Below are 15,383 nucleotides of genomic sequence, written 5' to 3' on the forward strand. Positions count from 1 at the left end.
TGGATGTAGAGCTAGGCAAGAACTCTTAGATTTTATACGAAAACACAATCCATAAAAGGAAAAATTGATAAATTGCACCTCATCAAAATTAAAAACAGAAACAAAAACTTTTGCTCTGAGAAAGCCCATATGAAGAGAATGAAAAGATAAGATACAGACAGGGAGAAAATATTTGAAAACTTTATATCCAATAGAGGACTAATATCTAGATATAGAAAGAACTTTCAAAACTTAACAGTACAAAACTTAAGTCATTATGGATCAATGGACTATCTATAAGAGGTAAAATCATAAAACTTTTACAAGAAAACATAGTGGTAAATCTTCAAGACCTTGTATTTGGCAATAGATTTTTAGATATGACACCGAAAGAACAAGCAACAAAAGAAAAAATAGATAAATTGGACTTCATCAAAATAAATAAAAAACAATTTTGTGCATCAAAGAACATTAACAAGAAAGTGAAAAGACAACCACACAAATAAGAGAAAATGTTTGCAAATCATATATCTTATAAGGGTCTAGTGTCCAAAATATATATATAAATATATAAAGAACTCTTAAAATTCGAGAACAAATAGACTAACAACCCAATTAAAATATGGACAAAAGACTTAAATAGACATTTCTCCAAAGAAGATACAAAAATGTCCAACAAGCACATGAAAAGATGTTCAATGTAATTAGTCATTAAGGAAATGAAAGTCCTAACCACAATGAGGTACCACTTCACACTCACCAGGATAGCTATAAAAATTTTCAAAAAACAAAAATCACAAGTGTTGCCAAGGATGTTGCTATGGTCTGAATGTTTGTTTTCCCCCAAAATTCATATATTGAAAATTAAATGCCCAAAGGTATTGGTATTAGGAGGTGAAATTTTTGGATGATGATTATGCCATGAGGGCAGTGTCCTCATGAATGAGATAATGCCCTTATAAAAGAAGCCCCAGAGAGCTAGCTCACCCCTTCCACCATGTGAGGACATGGCAGGTAGTCAGCAGCCTGCAACCCAGAAGAGGTCCTTCACCAGAAAAAGACAATGCTGGCACCCTGATCTTGGACTTCTAGCTTCCATAACTGTCAGAAATAAATGTCTATCATTTATAAGCCCTTTGTCCAGTGAGTGGTATTTTGTGATAACAGCCTGAACAGACTGAGAAAAAGGTGGAGAAAGTGGAACCATTGAACATTGCTGGTGGGAGTGTAAAATGGTTCCGCCACTGTGGAAAAAGTTTAACAATTCCTCAAAAGGTTAAATATAGAGTTACTATATGATGCAGATATTCCACTCCTAGGTATATACCTCCAAAATTGAAAACAAGATATAAAACAAAATCTTATACATGTAAGTTCATAGCACTATTCACAATAGCCAAAAGGTAGAAGTAACCCAAATATCAATCAAAGGATGTATGGATAAACAAATTATGGTATATATACACACACACACATATATATATGTATATATATATACACACAACGGAATACTAAGTCATAAAAATGAATGTATTACCAATACAGGCTACAACATGGATGAAACTTGAAAATATTATGGTATGTAAAAGGTCACAAAAGTTTACATATTTTATGATTACATTTGTATGAAATATGCAGAGTAGGTAAATCCATAGAGATAGAAGTTAGATTAGTGATCATGAGGGGCTAAGGGGTGAGGGGAATGGGAGTAACTGTTTAAGGTATGTGGGTTTCCTTCTGTGGTGATGAAAATGTTTTGGAACTAGATAGACATGGTAGTTGCACAACATTATGAATGTACTTAATGTCACTGAATTGTTCACTTTAATATGGTTAAATTCACCTCAATTTTAAAAAAGTAAAGGAAACACTCAACAGTAAAAAATCAAACAATCTAATTAGAAAATGAGCAAAAGACGTGAACAGACATTTCACTGAAGAGGATATACAAATGGCAAATAAGCATATGAAAAGACATTCAACATCAGTAGCATCAGGGAAATGCAAATTAAAACCACAATGAGATGTAACTACAAATCTATCATAATGGCTAAATTAAAAAATAGTGACAACACCATATGTTGGTGAGGATGCAGAGAAACTGGATCACTCATACAGTGCTGGTGGGAATATAAAATGGTACAGTCACTCTGGAAAACAGTTTGGCAACTTCTTAAAAGAAGAAACATGCAACTACCGTGCAACTTAGCAATTATACTCTTGGACATTAATCCGAGAAATGAAAATATGTTGACACAAAAAACTGGAAACAATTCAGATGTCCTTCTATGTGTGAATGGTTAAATAAATTGTGATACATTCATGCTATGGTTGCTACTCAGCAATAAAGAGGAAGTCATGAAAATACTTGGATGAACCTCCAGAGAATTATAGAAATGGAGAACAGATTAGTGATTCTCAGGCATTAGGATGGGGGAGGGCAGGAGGAGCAGTTGTTGTGGGAGGGAAGTGGGTGTGGCTATAATAGGAGCAACATGAGAGAAGTTGGTTGTGATGGAAGCTGCTGGTGACACAAATGTTCTGTTTCTGGACTGTGCTGGTGGATACATGAACTTACACTTGCAATAAAATTGTATAGAACTTAATACACACACACTCACACGAGTACAAGCATGACTCAGGAAACCTGAATAATTTGGTGGATTGTATCAATGTCAATATTCTGGTTTTGATATTATCCTATAGTTTTTAAAAATGTTACCATTGAGGGACATTGGATAAAGAGCACAAATGATCTCCCTGTATTATTTTCTACAACTGTATATGAATCTACCATTATCAGAATAAAATTTTAATTAAAATATGAAATGCTAGATTTCAGCAACATGGCAGAGTGAACTGTTCCCTCTATATCTCCCCGTTCAAACTACAACTAAAAGGACATTCATTGATCAGCAGAGGATACCGACATGGCACATCAGGATGCCTGAGAGACCTCGGTAGCGATACATCTGAAGGTGGATGGACTATTGCCCAAGGAGGTGGTGGAGATAGGTGAGCACCCTCTGGACCCCAGGCAGCCCAGTGCACTCATGCAACTACTTTCCTGGCTGGAGCGACCATAACACCACTACAGCCCCAAGGGTGGGAGTGTGCCTCAGTGCAACTGTGGAAACAGGGGATGGCAGCCCTGAGCCCCCAGTGTGATCACTTCCCCATCTAGTGGGAGACCCTCAGGGCCACATGGCCCACAAAGAGTAGTGCAGGCTTGGACCCAGTAGGGAAGCCCTGCCCACCAAGCACAAAGGCTGGTGTGACCTAGAAGCAGAGGGTGGCTGAGTGGCCACCAAAGTGAAAAAGCTCCCAGCTGCCACGAATGCCCATAGTACTGCTATGACCCCAAAGAAGGAAAGTGTGTCTCAGCGGGAATGTAGGAGAAGGTGGCAGTAGCCTTGAGCCCCCATGTGATCACTCTCTCATCTGGTAGGAGGAACCACAATCCCAATGCAGTTCCAGGGAGTGGCTTTGGCTTGGTCCCAGAGGGGAGGTCCTGCCCACCAAGCACAATAGCTGGTGCAACCTAGGAACAGAAGTTGGCTGAAATCCCAGTCTGGGTGAACAAGCTCCCAGCTGCCATGAATGCCCATAGTACTGCTGCAGCCCCGAAGTGGGGAGCACAACTCTGGGTCTGTGGGAGCAGGCAGCAGTAGACCTGAGCTCCTGTGTCATCACTCTCTCATCCAGTGGGAGAATCCACAATCCCACCAGGGTCCTAGGGAGTGGTTTTGGCTTGGTCCCAGAGGAGAGGTCCCACTCATCAAGCACAATGGCTGGTGCAACCTGGGAGCAGAGGGCAGCAGAAACCAAATGAACCCCAGGCTTCCATGAATGCCCCTAGTACTGCTGCAGCCCTGGAGTGGGGAGCACAACTCAGTGGGACTGTGGAAGCAGGTGACAGCAGCCCTGAGCTCCTTGCGTGACTACTTTCTCATTTGGTAGGAGACCCCACAGGGCTGCTGCAGTCCCAAGAAATGACCCAGGCTTGGACTGGCACAGCCAACAGTGATCACAGCAGCGGGCTCAGATTACAGAGCTCCTGCCCCTCCCCCAAATGGTGGCAGGTGGAAACTGCGTCCAGAAATTATCACTATGCACTGGCACAAATCCACTCCATCAAATGGTATAAAGAAATATATTAATACTCCAGACTAGAAGGAGAAAGACAAACACCTAGAAATCAATCCTGAAGCCATGGAAATCTACAATCTAAATGACAAAGAATTCAAGACAGCCATCATAAGAAAATTTAACGAGCTACAAGAGAATTCTGAAAGACAGTTCAATGAAATCAGGAAACAAATTACTGAACAGAGGGAATTCTTCACAAAGGAGATCAAAACTATAAAGTTAAACCAAACAGAATTGTTAGAGATGAAAAACACAATGGATGAGATAAAAAAAAGTCTGGAGTCCTTAAAAAACAGAGCTGACAATATGGAGGATAGAATTAGCAATCTGGAGGATAGGAACACAGAAATGTTTCAGATGGAGGAGAAGAGAGAGCTTAGACTAAAAAGAAATGAAGAAATACTCTGAGAAATAGCCAACTCAATTAAGAAATGAAACATAAGGATTATAGGTATTACAGAGGAAGAAGAAAGGGAAAAAGGAGCAGAGAGCTTGTTCAAAGAAACAATAACTGAGAAGTTCCCAAACCTGGAGAAGGAGCTGGAATCACATGTAACAGAAGCCAATAAAAGTCCTAATTACACCAATGTAAAGAGACCTTCTCCAAGGCATATATTAGTAAAGCTGGCAAAAGTCAACAATAAAGAAAAAATATTAAGGGCAGCAAGGCAGAAGAGAATAATCTATAAAGGAAGGCCTATCAGGCTTTCAGTGGATTTTTCAGCAGAAACCTTACAGACTAGGAGAGAGTGGAATGATATATTCAAAATTTTGAAAGACAAAAATTTTCAGCCAAGAATACTATATCCAGTGAAAATATCCTTCAGATATGATGGAAAAATGAAAACTTTCCCAGATAAACAAAAGATGAGGGAGTTCATTGCCACAAGACACCCCCCCACAAGACTTGATCAAGAAGGCCCTCATACCCGAAAAAAAAAGAAAGAAAGGGTTAACAAAGCCTTGAGCAAGGGGATAAATAAGCAGACAAAATCAGAAAGTTGCAACTCTCTATCAGAACAGATTAGCAAACAATTATAACTCTAAAGATAAAGGGAAGGAAAACTCTGAAAATAAATATTATCACATCATTTTAACCACAAGTTCACAACACATAATGGAATAAGTTGTGATAACAACTTAGAAGGGCAAGAAGAAAGGGATGAAACCTGCTTAGACTAAGGGATCAAGAGGCTATCAGGGAATGGACTATCTCATCTATGTGATCTTTTATACAGACTGCACAGTAATGATTAAACAAAAAGTCAGAAAAAAACACAAATGTTTAATAAAGAGAAAACTGGGAAAACTATCAAAGAGAGCCACCAAACTGAATTTGCAGTCCAAAACACATGGAGTGAGAAACAAGGGAAATATATAACAACTGAAAAACAAGTGATAAAATGGTAGCATTAAGCCCTCATATATCAATAATCACTCTAAATGTAAATTGATTGAATTCCCCAATCAAAAGACACAGAGTGGCTGCATGGATTAAAAAACAAGACACAACAATTTGCTGCCTCCAGGAAACACATCTCAGCTCTAAAGACAAACACAGGTGTAGAGTGAAGGGATAGAAGACAATACTCCAAGCTAATGGCAAACAAAAGAAAGCAGGTGTTGCCATACTTATGTGAGACAAAGTAGCCTTCAAGATAAAAAAGGTAATGAGAGACAAAAAGGGCCAATATATAATGATAAAAGGGACACTCCACCAAGAAGACATATCACTTATAAATATATATGCATCCAACACAGGAACAGCAAAGTATATAAAGCAACTATTAACAAACCTAAAAGGAGATATCAACAACATAACAATAATAGTAGGAGACCTTAACACCCCCCTTACATCAATGGATAGTCAATAAGACAGAAAGTCAATAAGGAAATAGTGGACTTAAATGAAAAACTACTCCAGATGGACTTAATAGATATATATAGAGCACTCCATCCAAAAACAGCAGATTACACATTCTTCTCAAGCACGAAGGGAACATTCTCAAAGATAGACCAGATATTGGGAAACAAAGCAAAGCTCTATAAATTTAAGAAGACTGAAATCATAACAAGCATCTTTTGACCATAATGCCATGATACTAAAAATCAACTACAAGAAAAACATGGGGAAAGTGACAAAAACGTGGACACTAAACAACATGCTACTGAACAACCAATGGATCATTGAAGAAATTAAAGGAGGAATCAAAGAATATCGGGTGACAAATGAAAATGAAAATACAACATACCAGCTCATATGGGATGCAGCAAAAGTGGCCCTGAGAGGGAAACTCATAGCAATACAGGCCCACTTTAACAAACAAGAAAAATACCTAATAAGCAATCTTAAACTACACCTAACATAATTATAAAAAGAAGAACAAACAAAGCCAAAAGTCAGCAGAAGGAGGGAAATAATAAAAATTAGAGGAGAAATAAATGAAATTGAAACAAACAAACAAAAAAAACAGTAGAAAGGATCAATGAAACAAAGAGCTGGTTCTTTGAGAAGATAAACAAAATTGACAAACCCTTAGCTAGACCCACTAAGAAAAAAAGAGAGAAGCCTCAAATAAATAAAATTAGAAATGAAAGTGGTGAAATTACAACAGATACCACATAAATACAAAGGATTATAAGAGAATACTATGAAAAACTATGTGCCATCAAATTGGACAATCTAGAAGGAATGGATAAATTCTTAGACTCATACAATTTCCCAAAACTGAATCAAGAAGAAATCGAGAATCTGAATAGACCAATCACAAGTAAGAGATTGAAACAGTAATAAAAAACCTCCCAAAAAATACAAGTCCAGGACCAGATGTCTTATCTGGATAATTTTATCAAACATTCAAAAAATATTTAATACCTATCCTTCTCAAACTATTCCAAAAAATAGAGGAAGATGGAATACTTCCTAACACATTCAATGAGGCCAACATCATTTTGATACCAAAGCCAGAAAAGGACAATACAAAGAAGGAAAATTATAGGCCAATATTGCTGATGAACATAGAAGCAAAAATCCTCAACAAAATAACAGCAAACCGATTACAGCAATACATTAGAAAGATCATACACTATGATGAAGTGGGATTTATACCAGGGACAGCAGGATGGTTCAACGTCAGCAAATCAATCAATTTGATACACCACATTAACAAAATGAGGAATAAAAACCACATGATCCTCTCAATAGACACAGAGAAAGCATTTGACAAGATCCAACATCCATTTATGATAAAAAACTCTCAACAAAATGGGTATAGAAGGAAAGCACCTCAACATAATAAAGGCCATATATGACAAACACACAGCCAACATCATGCTCAATAGGGAAAAGGTGAAAGCCATCTCTCTGAGAACAGGAACAAGACAAGGGTGCCCACTCTCACCACTCTTATTCAACATTGTACTGGAGGTTCTTGCCAGAGCAATTAGGCAAGAAAAAGAAATAAAAGCAATCCAAATAGGTAATGAAGAAGTGAAACTCTTGCTGTTTGCAGATGACATGATTTTATATATAAAAAACCCTAAAGAATCCATCAGAAAACTATTAGAAATAATCAACATCTACAGTGAAGTTGCAGGGTACAAAATCAACTTACAAAAATCAGTTGCATTTCTATACTCTAATAATGAAATAACAGAAAGAGAACTCAAGAATACGATCCCATTTACCTTCGCAACAAAATGACTAACATATCTAGGAATAAATTTAACCAAGGAAGTATAAGACCTATACAGTGAAAACTATAAGACATTATTGAACAAAATCGATGACAACATAAAGAAATGGAAAGATACCCCATGCACATGGATTGGAAGAATAAAGATAGTTAAAATGTCCATACTACCTAAAGCAATCTACAGATTCAGTGCAATCCCAATCAGAATCCCAATGACATTCTTCATAGAAATAGAACAAAGAATCCCAAAATTCATATGGGGCAACAAAAGACCCCAAATAGCTAAAGCAATCCTGAGAAAAAACAAAGCTGGAGGCATCACAATCCCTGACTTCAAAATATACTACAAAGCTATAATAATCAAAACAGCATGGTCCTTGTACAAAAACAGACATACAAATCAATGGAACAGTACTGAAAGTCCAGAGAGAAAACCACACATATATGGAGAGCTAATCTTTGACAAAGGAGCCAAGAACATACAATGGAGAAAGGAAAGTCTCTTCAAAGAATGGTGCTGGGAAAACTGGAGAGCCACATGCAAAAGAATGAAAGTAGACCATTATATTTTGCCATACACAAAAATTAACTCAAAATGGATCAAAGACTTGAAGGTAAGACCTGAAACTATAAAACTCCTAGGAGAAAACATAGGCAGAAAACTCTTTGACATCAGTCTTAGAGGGACCTTTTCAAATTCCATGTCTAATCGGACAAGGGAAATAGAACAAAAAATAAACAAATGGGACTTCATCAGACTAAAGAGCTTCTGCAAGGCAAAGGAAACCAGGATCAAAATGAAAAGACAACCCACCAGCTGGGAGAAGATATTTGCAAATCATATATCCCACAAGGGGTTCATCTCCATAATATATAAAGAAGTCACACAACTGAACAACAAAAAAACAAATAACCCGATAAAAAATGGGCAGAGGATATGAACAGACATTTTTCCAAGGAAGACATACAGATGGCCAATTGGCCTTTGAAAAGATATTCAACATCACTAATCATCAGGGAAATGCAAATCAAAACTATGCTAAGATATCACCTTACACCTGTGAGAGTGGCTATAATCACCAAGACAAAAAAAATAAAAAATGTTGGATAGGATGTGGAGAAAAGGGAACATTCATTCACTGCTGGTGGGAATGAAAACTGTTACACAGTTTCCCTGCTATGGAAAACAGTATGGAGATTCCTCAAAAAATTAGAAATGTGAATACCTTATGATCCAGCTATCCCATTTCTGGGTATTTATCCAAAGAACTTGAAATCAACAATCTAAAGTGGCTTATGCACCCCTATGTTCATTGCAGCATTATTCACTATAGCCAAGAAGTGGAAGCAACCCAAATGTCCATCAACAGATGATTGGATAAAGAATATGTGGTATATATATACAATGGAATACTACTCAGCCATAAAAAAAGACAAAATTGTCCCGTTTGCAACAATGTGGATGGACTTGGATGGTATTATATTGAGTGAAATAAGCCAGATAGAGAAAGACAAACACTGTATGACTTCACTCATATGTGGCATATAAATTAACACACAGACAGAGAGAATAGTTTGGTGGTTACCAGGGGCAAGGAAGTTGGGGAGTGGGCTCAAGGGGTGAAGGGGCGCATTTATGTAGTGACTGACAAATAATAATGTACAACTGGAATCTCACAATATTGTAAACTATTATGATATCAATAAAAAATTTTTATAAAACAAAGAAATGAAATGTTAGCCAGAATAGCAGATATGTCATGTCCAAACTGTCCTGAAGTCCTGGCTGAAAGTGCCTGGTTCTCCTTTTCTATGTGATTAAGCTTAACTCCTTTAGAAAAAACTGATTGGGCTCAGACTTGTCGGAGGGGAGGTATTTTTCAGCTTTCACTGCAGCACTGCTTGTTTCTGAGTAATAGAATGGCAACTAGACTCCCAAAGTTTTGTTTCTTGTCCCCTCAAGAGCTCTTTTGGAGACTTTGCTATAGATAGAGTGTCCTGTGGGAATAAAATATTTCCAATCTGTGTCTGGGCAAGGTTGATTAGGAGCTCTCTGAGGTGCTTGCAAATCCCCAGCATCGTCATTAGATTTTGCCTGGTGAAAAAGGTGGCCACCTTTTCACCTATCCACAGCTCTTAAAGTAACTCCCTACCTACTTGAGGCAGTACCTAGCCCTAGGCTTTAGCTGGTGGTACAATCATAATTGCTTTGGGTGGAGATACTGGAAAGGGCTTGTAAAGATCATCTTGTTCACTCCTAGTCTCTAGACAGAACTAACAATTTTGTAAAGTTGGGCCATTCTGATACCAAAATTCAGAGTGGAAAGAGTAGTGCTGTTTTCAGCACTGGGATCTTTGGGGGTATCTGGAAGAATTAAGAATTAAGCCAATTTTCATCACTCCACCCCAATGCCAACTACCCAAACCACTTAAACCACCCTAGAGAAGCATCTCTTAATATCTCATTATATATGAATTTATGGGCTAATTTGTCTTGGATTCTCTGATGTAAAGGAAAAGGGACTGGAGTAAGACTCAAGATACCTGAGTTCTTATCCTCCCTACATCATTAATTTAATCTGTGACTGTAAGCAAATTCCTTTTCCTTTTGATCCTCAGGCTCCTTTGTGAAATGAGGGATTGGATTAGATATTCCATTTCAACTCTGAAATTCCATAGATATATTCTTTATTGAACTACCTCATCGTGGATAGTTATATTTTAGAACAGACGCAGATGGTAATACTTTATCCTCTATATAAATTGCAAATAGTGAAGATTTTAGGCACCTGGATGAGGAGGCCAGCACTCTGCCTATGGGCAAATTTCCTGGACTTCAATGACTGCAAATTGACCATTGTTCTCTGGATATATCATGGATTTCTGAGAGCTACCTGGACTAATGTCAGTAATCAGGAAGGCACTATCAACAAGTTTATTCATTAGGTCATGTTGACACCGTATTGTTGGGAGAGAATAAAAAAGCACATCTGTTTGCATAGTGGAAGCAGCTTCAGTTTATTGGGTCATCTTTTTCTGTCAATGAGCGATAATATGCTTGAATGTCACTGATCTGTCAGAATGCATATAAGTGTCTTTTCAAAAGAACTGTTCCTAACAAAATCTTGTGTTTGGTTGGAAATAATAAGTGGGTCTCTTTCCTGACAAAACTGAAGCAGAACTCCAACTGAGGAAGTGATTACATGTGAGTCCCTCATTGAGAGTCATTTGTTCAAGTTCTACTTTTAATCAGAACTTCAGCTATTCTTTACGTAATGCTTTCTAATGTGCACAACCTGTGTTACACCATTGTTGCATTGATTCCACATAGCAAAATTGGGAGTTTGGTCATGTTTAATCCTCTATTTTATAGATGTGAAATCAAGGATTGCAAGGCATGGGCTTTGTGGTATCCATCTTGCCAATTATTTGTCATGCTTTCCCTTTTGTCAAGAATTTCCCTTCATTCTCAAGAAGAGTCAATAGCTGCATTGAGTTAGGTAAGAAAGCAAGAGCTGGACTCACAGATGTTGGGATTAGGACCAAAGGGCTCAATGAAACTAGAGAGAAGATAGAAGGCCAAGATGGCCTTGGCACCTTGTCCTCTCCATTGAATGGCTGATGGCCTGTGGTTCTCCTCCTCTGATCCCCTTGGCTGCATAGGCATTTTCCCTCTCAACTTATGTGTCTTCTTTTGGCAGTATATCTGAGCCCCTCTCTAAGTTTTGTCTCACTTGCTAATTCGGACCATGCCATACACAATTCTGAGATTTTCTCCTACATAACTGAGAGTCCTCTTTCTTCTGCCAGATAGCACTCTGAGAACGAGTCTGCATCAATGGTTGCATATTCAATTCAGAGTGAAAGGACCTGAAATAATTACAAACCATATAGGAACTGGTAAGGAATTGGGCTTGTTTATTTATTTTAATAGCAGAGGAACATATGTATTATAGGTGTATTACTTGGGTAACTAGATAAAAAAATTACTGTGCATTCCTTAGAAAATTAAAGAAATTACATGTACTACTTGAGTAATTAAATGAATAAGTGAGCTAAATTCCTTTAACCACTCCTTGTATGGCTTGTTGCTCATACATATGTCTATTCATAAGTACAAATAAAGATATTATCACCACCCAGAGAGAATCACTTTTAACATTTTGGTGTATGTCCTTTCACTTATTTTTATGTATATTGCCTATTCAACATCTCCATTTGGATGTCTTTATTTGGATGTCTAACAGACATCTCAGGCATCTAAAACATGAAAAGTCCAAACTGAAATCCTGATATTCACCCTTGGCAAATATCACTTGCTTCTCCTGCACTCTTTTCCATCTCAGGAAATGGTAAATTCATCCTTCCAGTTACTCAGGCCAGAAACCTTGGGATCATCCTTAACTCCTCTCTTTCTCTCATACATGCATTTAATTCATCAACAAATCCTGTAGGCTCTACCTTCAAAATATACCCAGAATCTGACCACTTCTTACAACATCTATTGCTATTACCTTGGTCAAGCCACCAGAACCTCTTTTCCAAATTGTTGGAATAGTCTCTGACTGGTCTCCCTGATTCTGACTCTTGGGTCTATTCTTAACACAAAAGTGAGAGTAATCCTTTAAAAACACAGGTCAGATCAGGTCACCCCTTTGCTCCAAAACTCTCCAAAGACTTCCCAACTCAGAGTGAAAAACCAAAGTCTTTACTGTGATATGCAAGGCTCTTCATTATCACCCATTACCTTTCTGATGTCATCTATTGTTCACATTTTGATCACTCTGCTCCAGCCACACTGGCTTCCATGCAGTTACTTTAACATGCCAGGCACCTTCTCCCTCAGGGATTGGAATTGTGATTCCCTTTATATAGAATGCTCTTTTTCCTGATAGCTGCATGGTTCATTTCCTTGCCTCCTTCAAGTCTTCACTCAAACAGTGTCTTCTCAGTGAGGCCCTAACCTACCATTCTAACTTAATCTTCTACTTCCCTGACACTTCCTATCCATCTTCCCTGTTTTATTATTTTACTTATCACTTATTCAAGAATTTCCTTATTTGGGGGCATTTAGGTTATTTTCAGTTTGCCCCTTATGTAAAGAATACTGCAATAGACTTACTTGTAGTAAATCTTTGGGCTCTTGCCTCATTATTTCAATAGAATAAAAATTGGGCTTTTTTAGTCTGAGGAAGGAAGAAAGGTTGGATAGCTTCATGGTCATCTGTAAGCTCTTCCCACTGGGTTCCTGTACAGAGTGGATAGCAGCTGCTACCAGTTCTTTCCTTAGACAATACAGGAACTGATGGGCTTTAATTGTAGTATGAGAAATTTAGGTTAGACAATAGGGAGAATTGTCTCCTGAGGATTGAGAGATACCTGAGTGGTATCCTAAAGGCAGTTATGGATTGTACTTCCATGTGGTTCTAGGAGAACAGTGTTTACTCAAGCTTTCTGAGCAAGTTAGAGATTCATCCTGCCTGGAGACAAGAGAGAAGATCCCTGAAGACACTTTGATTTCTTTACTCAATGGTAGCTTTTTATATATTGTTGGTTTGCTGGATAGAGGAGGTGCTGGGTAAGGCACTTGCTATCGGAGTTAAGGGATTTTGGGATTTGCATGCAGAAGGACATGAGAGAAGCTGCAGAAACCAAACATACACACACACACACCAAACTCTTAGGTTCGGATGGGTCATCTAGTGCTTACCTCTATCCCCAACCACATCATCTGATATTCACCCATCCTATTTTATATTTCTCATGTAGCAATTATTGTCATGCCTTGTTGTTTTCCAACATATTTGAGTTCTTGATATATTGGGGTAATTTGCCACATTACGAATCCCACCTCCCCAAGTTATACGCCAGAAATTTGCTTTCCTATTCTCTCTTTAAGCTAAGGCAGAAGCATATAATCTAGGATCCACTAACCAGCTGTACCCACTTGAGAATGTTTTTTGGAAGAAGGCAGTATGAGGAAACTGGTGCTAAGCATGATCCTCTTTCTGGGGAGGGTAGCAATGGTGACATGTGGTGGTGAGAATTCTGACATCAATGGTGTAACCTGTAGTTCCTGTCCCCAGTGGGATTTTTGCTTAGTAGTCTTTTGGTTTGGTCTCGGCCTTATTTGTGGCAGTGTAACCTCCCAACCTGGCTCTCTATACCCTCCCCACCCACAAATACCCCAAGAGATCCTGTGAGCTGCCTAATGTTCTCTAATAAGTTCTTTCTCTTGTTTATAACTAAGAACCACGACTGACAGATTTTCCAAGTGTTTTTTCTATCCTTTTCTCACATATCAAGTGATGGAAACTCTCTAGATCTAGGGGCAACTGAGAAAAACGTGGTTTGGGTTTGCAATTTTCTACTTTCTAGTTGTATGACCTACAGCAAATTACTTACCTTCTCAGTACTTCTTGGGTCCCTCAGTCACATACAAAGAAATAGTAAAAATAACTCCTACAAATAGGCATCAGAATTCATTTCAATAGCAAGTGTAAAGTGCTGCATCTTAATATAAAAACATTGTTGTTGCTATTCTCATGAGTTGTTTTATTTGAAAATAAAAGGTAATAGTGATCTGATTAGAAGCTTGGAGTCTAGATTCATACTGGCTAGGTTCAAATATCTTCCAAGGAACTTCCTAGCTGTGAGATCTTGGGAAAATTGCTTAACCACTTCATGCCTCACCTTCCTCATCTGTAAAGTTGGCATACTAGTTACTACTTCTAGGATGGGTGTGAGGATTAAATGAGTTAATATATATAAAGTACTTAGAACAGTGTCTAGCACAGAGTAAATGCTTGGTACATACTTGACACTTTTAGGATGTCTTGAGATATTTCTCTGCACTTGATTATGGCTGTCTTTCCATTCACAGCTACCAAGTCTATCTGCAAACTGGCCCTATGAACTTGACCAAGGTGAAATTTCTAGATTGTTTTCTGGCTTTAAGTTTACTGCAATTGTACTGCTGTACAGTTTAGCCTGATTGCCTCTGTCTATATGGCCCTCAGACCTAAACTCCTCTCTAGCATTCTTGTACCAAGTTCAAAGGGTTTGAAGAACTGCAACTCTGCAACCCTCATTTGCAACTCTTGAGGGCAACTCTGGAAGGCACCTAAGGGAGGTATAGCTCAGAGCCAGGTTAGGGTTGAGGAGCACTTGGCTATTAGTCAAAGGGCAACAAGGGGTGCTCTTTGCTCTTCATCCTCTGTACCTGCTGGTCATTCTGCCTGGAAGAATATTCCTCCCCACTTCAAGCTACTTGGATGCATCATCTCCACAGAAGCTGTCTACTCCTCTATGTTACCATAGGCTCTGACACATAGCTCTAGTGTAGCATTTACTACCGTACTGTAGTATAACTTTCCATGGTACATCTGTTTCCCAGTTCTTGGCATATAAAGCCATCCAGTGGATATCAGTTGCATAAACAATAATGTCCACCATTTATTAAGTACTTACTAAATGCCAGGCATTGTTCTAAGTGCTTCCCATGCAATTAACTAATTTATAAATCACAAGCATCCTAGGAGGTAAGGTTGATGAGATATT

The sequence above is a fragment of the Diceros bicornis genome, chromosome X (genome assembly GCF_020826845.1).
Source record: "Diceros bicornis minor isolate mBicDic1 chromosome X, mDicBic1.mat.cur, whole genome shotgun sequence".
Classification (NCBI taxonomy): domain Eukaryota; kingdom Metazoa; phylum Chordata; class Mammalia; order Perissodactyla; family Rhinocerotidae; genus Diceros; species Diceros bicornis.